Source organism: Zalophus californianus, chromosome X, assembly GCF_009762305.2.
Source record: "Zalophus californianus isolate mZalCal1 chromosome X, mZalCal1.pri.v2, whole genome shotgun sequence".
NCBI lineage: Eukaryota > Metazoa > Chordata > Mammalia > Carnivora > Otariidae > Zalophus > Zalophus californianus.
In genome coordinates this window covers 66,625,809-66,639,072 of record NC_045612.1, presented here as the reverse complement: position 1 = coordinate 66,639,072, position 13,264 = coordinate 66,625,809, and the positions used below count along the sequence as shown (strand labels likewise).

General features: G+C 38.5%; 1 protein-coding gene and 1 pseudogene across 7 annotated transcripts in view; one reads left to right on the top strand and one right to left on the bottom strand.

Annotated features, from left to right (window-relative positions):
* Positions 1-13,264, bottom strand: part of ATRX (ATRX chromatin remodeler) — a 303,464-nt gene that overhangs the window by 249,214 nt on the left and 40,986 nt on the right. The gene's annotated exons all lie outside the window — the stretch shown is intronic.
* On the top strand, positions 10,465-10,863 carry LOC113930289 (annotated as a pseudogene).

Below are 13,264 nucleotides of genomic sequence, written 5' to 3'. Positions count from 1 at the left end.
ATCAAAATGAATACCGTCTGTACATCAAAGGACACCATCAAGAGAGTGAAAAGACAACCCAGAGAATGTGAGAAAATATTTCCAAATCATATATATGAAATGGTACTGGTATCCAGAATAGATAAGAAAATCCTAGAACTCAACAGCAAAAAAATTTAAAAACAGGCAAGTGACTTAAATAGACATTTCTCAAGAAGATGTAAAAATATCCAATGAGCACACAAAAAGAGGCTCTACATTGCTAATCATTAGGGAAAAGGAAATCAAAACCAAAATGAGATACCGTTTTGCACCCATTTATATTACAAAAATATGGAAAATAAGTCATGATGAGGATGTGGAGAAACTGGAACCCTGAATGTACTACTGGTAGCAATATTGAATAGTTCAAGCACTGGAGAAAAACAGTATGGTAATACTTCAAAAAGTTAAAACATGGAACTTCCATATGACCCAGCAATCCACCTCCAAGTATATATCTAAAAGAAATGAAAGGTGGAACTTACACACCAACATTCATACCAGCATTATTTATAAGAGCCAAAAGGTACAAATAATCAAATTCCATCAAAGATACATAAATGGAAAAATAAAACACAACAGACATGTGAAATAAAAGGAATGATACTCTCCCAAAAGGAATCAAATTCTTACACATGCTATAAAATAAATGCTTTGAAAACCTTGTATTAAATGAATAAGCCAGACACAGCAATAGGACAAGTATCGTATAACTCCTAGTTGAGGTTCCTAAAATAGTTAAATTCTTAGAGACAGAAAGCACATTATAAGACTGGAAGGGGGAGGTAATACACAGTTACTATTTAATGGGTACACTTTTGTGTTGGAAATGATGAAAAAGTTCTGGAAATGGAGAGTGATAATGATTGTACAAGAATGTCAATGTATATGTACCTAAATGCAATTAATTATACACTTAAAAATGGTTAAAATGGTAAATATCTTTAAAAACACAGGATATATCAGGCAAATATAAAGTTATGAGAAAGTTTGTGTTGAACATGGCTGCTAAAAATATGAACAAAGAATGGACAAACTTCAGCACTGCTTCCACTAGAGAAAATTTGGAAATAACACAATTATTCACAAAAAACAGAATAGACTGTATGTTCATATAACACAATACTATAAGCAGTTAAATGAATGAACTGAAGCCACATGAATCAATAAAGACTAAAAACAGTTCAAATGGGACTTCAGATTCATCTACAAAATTCTAGGAATATAAAAATCTGAAGGAAATACCATTAAATTTTAATTGCCATTTATTTTAATAATAAAACAACTTATCTTCACATCAGCCCACAAAACAAGCCCTAACAAATTAAAAGGCATCAAACTCATCCCATGCGTATTTTCTAACTACAACACTATGAAACTAGAAGTCAACCACAAGAAAAAATCTGGAAATACCAAATACATGGAGGTTAAATAACATGCTACTAAACAATGAATGGGTCAGCCAAGAAATCAAAGAAGAAATAGAACATGGAAACAAAGGGAAATGAAAATACAATGGTCCAAAACCACTGGGAGGAAGCAAAAGAGGTTCTAAGAGGAGAGCTTACAGCAATATAGGTATATCTCAAGATGCAAGAAATTGTTCAAATAAACAAACTAACCTTACACCTAAAAGGGCTAGTAAAAGAAAAACAAAACCTAAAACCAGCAGAAGGAAATAAAGATTAGCAGCAGAAATAAAAGATACAGAAACTAAAAAAAAACCAATAGAACAGTTCAATGAAACCAGGAGCTGGTTCCTTTAAAAGAACAACAAAATTGATAAAGCTCTAGCCAGAGTTATCAAGAAAAAAAGAGAAAGGACTCAAATTAATAAAATCATAACTGAGAGAAAAGAAATAACAACCAATACCAGAGAAATACAATTATTAGAGATTATGAAAAATTATAATGCAAACAAATTGGACAACCTACAAGAAATCAACAAATTCCTAGGAACATATAAATTACTAAAACTGAAACAGGAAGAAATAGAAACTTTGAACAGACCAATAACTGGCAAATAAACTGAATCAGGAATTAAAAAACTCCCGACAAACACAAGTGCAGGACCACAAGGCTTCACAGGCGAATTCTACCAAACAATTAAGAGTTAATACATATTTTTCTTTTTTTTTTTTTAACGCTGAAAGGGGGAAAGAGTCCCCCATTTATTTTTTTTTTATTTTATTATGTTATGTTAGTCACCATACAATACATCATTAGTTTTTGATGTGGTGATCCATGATCCGTTGTTTTCGTATAACACCCAGTGTTCCATGCAGTACCCGCCCTCCTTAATACCCATCACCGGGCTAACCAATCCCCCCTCCCCCGTCCCCTCTAACACCCTGTTTGTTTCTCAGAGTCCATAGTCTATCATGGTTCATTTCTCCCTCCGATTTCCGCCCCCCTTCATTTTTCCCTAACTTCTCCTAATGTCCTCCATGCTATTCCTTATGTTCCACAAATAAGTGAAACCATATGATAATTGACTTTCTCTGCTTGATTTATTTCACTTAGCATAATCTCCAGTCCCATCCATGTTGATGTAAAAGTTGGGTATTCATCCATTCTGATGGGTGAGTAATATTCCATTGTATATATGGACCACATCTTCTTTATCCATTCATCTGCTGAAGGGCATCTCGGCTTTCAGCGGTTTGGCTATTGAGAACATTGCTGCTATGAACCCTGGGGTGCATATGGCCCTTCTTTCCACTACATCTGTTTCTTTGGGGTAAATACCCAGGAGTGCAATTGCTGGGTCATTGGGTACCTCTATTTTTAATTTTTTGAGGAACCTCCACACTGTTTTCCAAAGTGGCTGTACCAACTTGCATTCCCAACAACAGTGTAAGAGGGTTCCCCTTTCTCCACAACCTCTCCAACATTTGTTGTTTCTTGCCCTGTCCATTTTTGCCATTCTAAATGGTGTAAGGTGTATCTCAATGTGGTTTTGATTTGAATTTCCCTGATGGCTGATGATGATGAACATTTTTTCATGTGTCTCTTAGCCATCTGTATGTCTTCTTCAGAAGTGTCTTTTCATATCTTCTGCCCATTTTTTGACTTATTTGTTTTTTGGGTGTTGAGTTTGAGAAGTTCTTTATAGATCTTCGATACCAGCCCTTTTATCTGCAGTGTCATTAGCAAATACCTTCTCCCATTCTTTGTCTTGTTGACTGTTTCCTTTGCTGTGCAGAAGCTTTTTATCTTGATGAAGTCCCAAAACTTCATTTTTGCTTTTGTTTCACTAGCTTTTGGAGATGTATCTTGAAAGAAGTTGCTGTGGCCAATGTCAAAGAGGTTACTGCCTATGTTCTCCTCTAGGATTTTGATGGATTCCTGTCTCACATTGAGATCTTTCATCCATTTTGAGTTTATCTTTGTGTACAGTGTTAGAGAATGGTCGAGCTTCATTCTTCTACATGTGGCTGTCCAATTTTCCCAGCACCATTTATTGAAGAGACTGTCTTTTTTCCATTGCATGTTTTTTCCTGCTTTGTCGAAGATGATTTGACCATAGAGTTGAGGGGGGTCCATATCTGGGTTCTCTATTCTCTTCCATTGGTCTATATGTCTTTTTTTGTACCAGTACCATGCTGTCTTAGTAATCACAGCTTTGTAATATGGCTTGAAATCAGGCAATGTGATGCCCCCAGCTTTTTCTTTTTCAACATTTCCTTGGCAATTTGGGGTCTTTTCTGATTCCACACAAATTTCAGGATTGTTTGTTCCAGCACTTTAAAAATGTCATTGGGATTTTGATCGGGATGGCAGTGAAGGTATAGATTGCTCTGGGTAGCAAAGACATTTTAACAATGTTTATTCTTCCAATCCATGAGCATGGAATATTTTTCCATCTTTTTCTGTCTTCTTCAATTTCTTTCATGGGTATTCTGTAGTTCCTAGAGTATAGATCCTTTACCTCTTTGGTTAGGTTTATTCCCAGGTATCTCATGGTTTTTGGTGCTATTGTAAATGGAATCGTTTCTCTAATTTCACTTTGTACAGTTGTGTTGTTAGTGTATAAGAAAGCAACTGATTTCTATGCATTGATTTTATAACCCGCCACATTACTGAATTGCTGTATGAGTTCTAGTAATTTGGGGGTGGACTCTTTCGGGTTTTCCACATAAAGTATCATGTCATCTGCGAAAAGAGAGAGTTTGACTTCTTCTTTGCCAATTTGAATACCTTTTATTTCTTTCTGTTGTCTAATTGCTGTTGCTAGGACTTCTAGTACTATGTTGAACAACAGCGGCGAGAATGGGCATCCTTGACGTGTTCCCGATCTTAAGGGAAAGGCTCTCAACTTTTCCCCATTGAGGATGATATTCGCTGTGGGTTTTTCATAGATGGATTTTATGAACTTGAGGACTGTTCCCTCTCTCCCTAAACTCAAGAGTTTTAATCAGGAAAGGATGTTGTATTTTGTCAAATGCTTTTTCTGCATCAATTGAGAGGACCATATGTTTCTTCTCCCTCCTCTTATTAATGTGATCCGTAACACTGATTGACTTTAGAATGTTGAACCACCCTTGCATCCCAGGGATAAATCCCACTTGGTCGTGCTGGATGATCCTTTTAATGTATTGTTGGATCCTATTAGCTAGGATTTTGTTGAGGATTTTGGAATCCATATTCATCAGGGATATTGGTCTGAAATTCTCCTTTTAGATGGGGTCTTTGCCTGGTTTGGGGATTAAGATAATGCTGGCCTCATAGAATGAGTTTGGAAGTTTTCCTTCTGTTTCTATTTTCTGAAACACCTTCAGTAGAATAGGTATTGTTCCTCTTTGAATGTCTGGTAGAATTCCCCAGGGAATCCAGCAGGCCCCAGACTCTTGTTTTTTGTGAGGTTTTTGATCACTGCTTCAATCTCGTTACTGGTTATTGGTCTATTCAGGTTGTCAATTTCTTCCTGTTTCAGTCTTGGCAGCTTATAGGTTTCCAGGAAAGCATCCATTTCATCCAGATTGCTCAGTTTATTGGCATATAGTTGTTGATAATAATTTTTAATACTTGTTTCTATTTCCTTGGTGTTAGTCGTGATCTCTCCCCTTTCATTCATAATTTTATTAATTTGGGTCCTTTCTCTTTTCTTTTGGATAAATCTGGCCAGTGGTTTACCGATCTTATTAATTCTTTCAAAGAAAGAACTTCTAGTTTCGTTGATCTGATCTACTGTGTTTCTGGTTTCTAATTCATTGATCTCTGCGCTAATCTTAATTATTTCTCTTCTAAAGCATGGCTTAGACATCGTTTGTTGCTTTTTCTCTAGTTCCTTAAGGTGTAGAGTTAGTTGGTGAATTCGGGATTTTTCTATTTTTTGAGTGAGACTTGGATGGCTATGTATTTCCCCCTTAGGACCACCTTTGCAGTATCCCATAGGTTTTGGACCGATGTGTTTTCATTCTCATTTATTTCCATGAATTGTTTAAGTTCTTCTTTGATTTCCTGGTTGACCCAAACATTCTTGAGCAGAGTGGTCTTTAGCTTCCAAGTGTTTGAATTTCTGCCAAATTTTTTCTTGTGACTGGGTTCCAGTTTTAAAGCATTGTGGTCTGAGAATATGCAGGGAATAATCTCAATCTTTTGGTATCAGTTGAGACCTGATTTGTGACCCAGTATGCGGTCTATTCTGGAGAAAGTCCCATGTGTGCTCAAGAAGACTGAATATTCTGTTGTTTTAGGGTGGAATGTTCTGTGTGTATCTATGAGGTCCATCTGGCCCAGTGTATCATTCAAAGCTCTTGTTTCCTTGTTGATTTTCTGCTTAGATGATCTGTCCATTGCTCAGAGTGGAGGAATGAGGTCTCCTACAATTAATGTATTGTTATCAATAGGACTCTTTATTTTGATTAACAGTTGGCTTATGTAGATGGCTGCTCCCATGTTGGGGGCATAGATATTTACAACTGTTAGATCTTCTTGCTGGATAGACCTTTTAAGAATAATAGAGTGTCCTTCTGTGTCTCTAACTACAGACTTCAGTTTAAAATCTAATTTGTCTATATAAGAATTGCTACCCCAGCTTTCTTTTGAGGGCCACTGGCATGGAAGATGGATCTTCATCCCTTCAGTTTCAGTCTGGATGTATCTTTAGGTTCAAAATGAGTCTCTTGTAGACAGCATATGGATGGGTCCTTCTTTTGATCCAGTCTGCAACCTTGTGCCATTTTATGGGAGCATTTAGGTCGTTCACACTGAGAGTGATTATTGAAAGATATGAATTAATTGTCATCATGTTGCCTGTGAAGACGTTTTTATAGATTGTTCCTGTAAATTTCTGTTGTATTTCACTCTTGGGGTCTTTCTCCTTTTATAGAATCCCCTTAATATTTCTTGCAGGGCCGGCTTAGTGGTCACATATTCTTTCAGTTTCTGCCAGTCTTGGAAGCTCTGCATCTCTCCATACATTCTAAATGACAGCCCTGCTGGATAAAGTATTCTTGGCTGCATGTTTTTCTCGTATAGTACCCTGAATATGTCTTGCTAGGCCTTTCTGCCTTGCCAGGTCTCTGTGGATAGGTCTGACGTTATTCCTCCCTCTCTACATAAGGAATATCTTCCCCTTTAACTGCCCTTAAGATGGTTTCCTTGGTTCTAAGATTTGTGAGTTTTACTATTACCTGCCAGGGTGTTGGCCTGTTTTCCTTGATCTTAGGAGGGGTCCTCTCTGCCTCTAGGACGCGAATGTTTGTTTCATTCCCCAGATTAGGAAAGTTCTCAGCTACGATTTGCTCCAATACATCTTTTAGTCCTCGCTCTCTCTCCACTCCCTCCAGGATTCCAATTATTCTGACATTGGAATGATTCATGGTATCACTTATTTCTCTGATTCTATTTTCATGGATTCTGAGTCGTTTTTCCCTGGCCTCCTCTTTTCCCTTTTTATCTATTGTCTTCCAGGTCGCTTATTTGTTCTTCTGCCTCACTTACCCTAGCTGTTAGATTATCTAGATTAGATTAAATCTCACTGATAGCATTTTTAAATTCTGCCAATTCAGCTTTCATTTCTGCCCTTAGAGACTCTATGTTGCCATTAATTGATTTCTCCATTCTAGCCATTGTCTTCACAATTGCTAGCCTGAATTCCATCTCAGACATCTTGGTTATATCTGCATCCATTTGTAAATCTGCCGCATAAGTCATAATCTCTGAGTTTTTCCTATTTTGGGGGTTCCTCCTCCCAGTCATTCTGTTGATGGGTGGTTGAGGGAATGTATAGAGTCCACATTATTGACCAGAACCAAAGCAAGATGCACCTGTTTTCTAGGGACCCTAGGGTTGCTGGCCTCTTGTTTTCCCAGCCTGTCTTCTGGGGGAGGGGCCTGCCGCACTGTTACTCAGGCAACCCTGTTTGGGTTGCCCAGCCCCCCTGTGGTGGGGGATGGGCTCAGCGAGAATCAGTTTTTGGGGCTTTTGTTCTCTGGTGGCTTTCCCTGGCGGCTTTCCACGTCTCTTCCAAGAGTCAGAGCAGAAGAGACCATTTCCAACCCTCTGCCTCAGAGCAGAGAGATCATAGTCTGTTCTTCAGTGAGCTCTCCAGGCCACACTGTCTCCATTTCTGTCTGCTGCTATAAACTGCAGCGTCCTGGGTTGTGCGGCCCTCTGCAGCGCTCCCACTCCTGCCTCCAGGTCGGGGCACGTCTCTGCCCATGTGTTTCTAAAACTGCCAGCCGCTCCCAGTTCGCAGGCACAACCCCACTGCTCTGGGTTTCTGACCCGGGGGCTGCCCTAAAGTCCTTTCCCTGCCGCTACCAGTCTGTGAGTCTGTGGCCCGTCCCCAGAGTGTGAGGCTATCGCTCAATGGAGGTGCAGGATCCCCATGGCCAGGCTCCCTCCCACTGCTATTTATCCTCCGATACCTACCTGTGGAATCACGGCTCCCCGCTTCGTACCTCAAAACCAACCACCTGCGATATTCTTTGTAGAGATCCAGATCTATTTTCTTACATCTCAGGCTGATTTCGTGGGTGCTCAGAGTGGTCTGGTAGATATCCAGCTCAATTCCGGGGACCAGCTGAAATAGGGTCCCCTACTCCTCTGCCACCTTTTCTTCTAATACCTATTTTTCTCAAACTATTTCAAAAAAGAGAAAAGGAAGGAAAACTTCTACACTCTTTCTATGAGGCCAGCATTATGCAAATACCAAAATCAGAAAAAAACACAACTAAAAAAGAAAACTGAAGGCCAATATCCCTGATTAATATAGACGTAAAAATTCTCAACAAAATACTAGCAAGTCAAATCCAACAGTACATTAAAAAATTCATTCACCATGATCAAGTGGGATTATTCCTGGGTTTCAAGAGTGGTTCAATATTCACAAATCAATCAACGTGATATATCACATCAATACAGAGAAAGGATAAAAACCATATGATGATTTCAGTATATGTAGAAAAAGCATCTGACAAAGTATAACATCCATTTATGATAAAAACTCTCAACAAAGTAGGTTTAGAGGGAATGTACTTCACCATAATAAGGGCCACATATGAAAAACCCACAGCTAATATCAGTTTCCCCAATGGGGAAAAACAGAGCTTTGCCCCTAAGGTCAGGAACTAGACAGGGATGTCCCCTCTCACCACTTGTATTCAACATAGTACTGGAAGTCCTAGCCTCAGCAATCAGACAAGAAAAAGAAATAAAGGGCATCCAAATTGGTAAGGAGGAAGTAAAATTCTCACTACCTGTAGATGACATGATACTCTATATGGGAAACCCAAAAGACTCCACCAAAAAATTGTTAGAACTGATACATGAATTCAGTAAAGTTGCAGGATATAAAACCAACGTATAGAAATCTGTTGCATTTCTATACACCAATAATGAAGTGGTAGAAAGAAAAATTAACAATCTCATTTACAGTTGCACCAAAAATAAAGATACCTAGGAACTAACAACAAAGTGAAGGACTTATACTCTAAAAACTATATAACACTCACGAAACAAATTGAAGAGGACACAAAGAAATGAAAAGACATTCCACACTCATGGAATGGATTAAAAGATATTGTTAAAATGTCTATACTACCCAAAGCAAACTACGTATTTAATGCAATCCCTACCAAAATACCAACAACACTGATTTTTAAAAACAAATATTTTTCTAAAGTAAGCTCTGCCTAACGTGGGGCTTGAACTCACAGCCCAAAGTCTGACTGACCTAGCCAAGTGTCCCAATAGCATTTTTCACAGAACTAGAACAAAAAAATCTTAAAATTTGTATGGAACCACAAAAGACCCTGAATAGCCAAAGCAATCTTAAAAAAGAAAAATAAAGCTGGAGGTATGACAATTCAGGATATCAAGTTATATTACAAAGCTCTAGTTCTCAAAACAGTATGGTACTGGCACAAAAACAGAAACATAAAACAGAATAGAAAACTCAGAAATAAACCCACAACTATACAGTCAATTATCTTCGACAACGCAGGAAGGAATATCCAATGGGAAAAGGACAGTCTCTTCGACAAATGCTGTTGGGAAAACTTGACAGGTACATGCAAAAGAATGAAACTGGACCACTTTCTTAAACCACACACAAAAAATAATTTCAAAATGGATAAAAGACCTAAATGGGAGACAGGAATCCATTAAAATCCCAGAAGAAAGCACAGGTAGTAAAGTCCCCGATATCAGCTGTAGCAACATTTTTCTAGATAGGTCTCCTGAGGCAAGGGAAACAAAGGAAAAGTAAACTACTGAGCTTCATCAAAATAAAAAGCTCCTGCACAGCAAAGGAAACCATCAACAAAACTAAAAGGCAACCTAAGGAATGGGAGAACACATTTGCAAATGACATACCTGATAAAGGGTTAGTATCCAAAATATATAAAGAATACAACACCCAAAACCAAATAATCCAATTAAAAAATGACCAGAAAACATGAATAGACATTTCTCCAAAGAAGACAATCAGATGGCCAAAGGACAAAAAAAAGATGTTCAACATCACTCATCATCGGGGAAATGCAAATCAGAACTATAATGAGATATCACCTCACACCTGTCAAAATGGCTAAATTCAAAAACAGAAGAAACAAGTGGTAGCAAGGATGTGCACAAAAAGGAACCCTCATGCATTGTTAGTGGGAATGCAAACTGGTGCAGACACTCTAGAAAACAGTTAAGGAGGTTCCTCAAAAAGTTAAAAATAGATCTACCTATGATCCAGCAATCACACTATGGGTATTTACCCAAAGAATACAAAACACTAATTCAAAGGGATACGTGTACCCCTATGTTTATAGAAGCATTATTTACAATAGCCAAGATATGGAAGCAGTCCAAGTACCCATCAACTGATGAATGGAGGTTGGGATTGGGGGTATGGGGGTTGGGATTAGAAGGTGTCAAGCAAAGCACACTTCCCAAGACCAAGTGCCTTGCTTCCTGCACCAAACCCTGTTCCCCATGCCCACCATGGCTACAATTCAGCAGCTGACAGGAACATGGTTTTAAGGAATGTATGAAGGAAGAGTAAAGACTTTCATGAATATATGAAGGAAGTACAAATGGGAGCGGCACTGTGAAAAATGGGTACAATGGCCAAGCCAGATTGTGTCACACTTCTGGTGGCAAATCTAACACCATAAAAACTGAGAGCACTTCAAAAGTTTTCTTGTAAACTGGGAAAGAGATTTGAGGAAACTTCAGCTGACAGCATAAAAACTCAGAATGTCTTCAACTTTACAAATAGTATATTGGCTTAACACCAGGAATGGAATTAGAAGGAAAGCACAATAAGAAAAGTGGAAGATTAGGATATTAATAATGGAATGTATTATGAACAATGTCACTGGGATACATGAAAAGGTATAATAAAAATCCCACCATCACCTTAGAGAGTAATTAGCTGTTAAAATAATCTCAGTTCAATGAGCAAATGCATCTTTTTTTAATTCATTACTATGTTCAATTATCTCTATCACAAACATTTTACATGCAACTATCCAAGAACTGACTTTATTAGGATCATCCCTTTGGTTAGTAGATAAATATGTGCTAAAAAAAATAAAGCAATGTTTCGCTCTGACCCCCTTACAGTAACTTTTGAAAAAATTGTGAACATTTTCATCTAAAAAGTAAATAACATACATGAAGAAATGAATATGAAACTACAACTTTATTAAATGCTACAAGGTGTTAAATATGGGGGGGTTGCCTATGAAATATTTAAGGGAAAAAAACGACTGCTCACTGTAGGACAAGGTGCTATGAAATAAACTCTCTCATATGTCCAGTGGTAATACAGGGATTTGGAAAAGAACTTGGCAAAAAGCCTTTGATCTTATCTTGAATAATTCTGCCTATATTTAATCTAGACGAAGAAAATAAATTAAATAATTTTAATAACAAATGATAATGATCTATGAATTATATACAAGAGCAAAAAATCTATAAATGTGTAATACTGAGTAAACAGGTATGCATAAGTTATACAATATCTTACCAGTCATTAAAAACAATTCAAAAAATGGAGCACCTGGATGGCTCAGTCCATTAAACACTGGACTCTCAATTTCAGCTCAAGTCATGATCTCAGGATGGTGAGATCAAGCTCCAGTGTGCTCCAGGGCTCCACGCTCTGTGGGGAGTCCACTGGAGATTCTCTCTCTCCCTCTGCCCCTCCACTAGCTTGCTCGCTCTCTCTCTCTCAAAATAAATTTTTTTTAAAAAATTCAGAAAAGTTCGGGCTCCTGGGTGGCTCAGATGGTTAAGCATCTGCCTTCAGCTCAGGTCATGATCCCAGGGTCCTGGGATCGAGTCCCGCATTGGGCTCCCTGCTCCTTGGGAGCCTGCTTCTCCCTCTGCCTCTCTCTCCCTCTCTCTCTCTCTCTCATGAATAAATAAATAAAATCTTTAAAAAAATTCAGAAAAGTTCAATTACAATATAGAAAATAGTTCATGCAACAATGCTAACCAAAAAATAGCAGGCTATAAATTGTACATGAAATATGATTGCAACTATGTCTTAAAAATACATAGGGCATGGGGAGGGGAGCAAGGGCAGCACTGGCGTAATGCAGGAACACAGGGAGCCAGGCCAGCAGGGCCACAGGGCCCTGTACTTCTGCAGGAGCATCCATGGTAGATGCAAGGACCAGGTACTGTAGGGGCAGATCGTGTCTCAGTTGAGGTGCTTCAAGGGGGTGCTCACAGAGCACATGGTAGCCACCTAGCCAGGCGAGCTCAGGTAAGAGGCTGCTGGGGGTGACAGGCTCATCCATGAGGGGGACCTGGCCCAGCTGCAGCAGGCAGATGTGGTGGTGGAAGAAGCGACCCAGCCATTGTTGGGTATAGGCTATGAGCTGGGCCACGCTGTGGCTCTCAATAAGTGAATCCTGGGCCTATTCCGTCCACAGTCTGGCCGAGTGCTTTCAGCCATGATCTGGGGAACGGCAGACAGCTCCAGGTTCCAGGTGTTGGACTATGAAGAGGGACAGGTGGAGGCCATGCTGGATCAATACTCTGAGGCTGACCCTTCCCAGCAGATGGCTGCCTCCCCTGACACAACCGCTTGACTTAATGCCACTCTACTACATTTTTCTGATCCCAGACTCTGCCTTGGTACCCTTCCTGCCTCTTAGCCCCATACCAAATTAAAATGTATGTTTAAAAAATACATAAAAATGTTAAAATAAAATATACTCAAAAATGTTAATAGTGGGTGTTATCTGATGACAAGATTACAACTGATATTTTTTCTTTTACCTTTTTGTGATAAAATAAATTCACTGATTTCATGCTGGAAAAGTTATAAATTATCTTCATTTATAAAATGAAGATTGGATATATATAATTCAAACTAAGTTAAAAATATCATTTTCCTGAGATTTTTCAAGACAATCTACTTCAAGAAATTACTCATATGTGCATGTGTTTCTAGTTTTAAAATTGTTTACATGCATTATAAAATACACAGTTCATTTATTTGTTAGTATCCCTAACTTCACTTCTAAGTTAAAAAGCGGTAATTGACTTTTCACTAATCCAACAGATTCTTTCCACATCTCCTTTATTTATTACACGTTTACTAGTTAATAAAGTGTTGAAAATCTCCTAACTTATGGCCTTATTCAAGTGAAATTTTAAGAAATTCTTTCAAAAGCCACCAAATATTGGGGTGTCTGGGTAGTTCAGTCAGTTGTGTGTCCAACTCTTTATTTCAGCTCAGGTCATGATCTCAGGATCATGAGATCAAGCCCTGCATGGGGCTCCC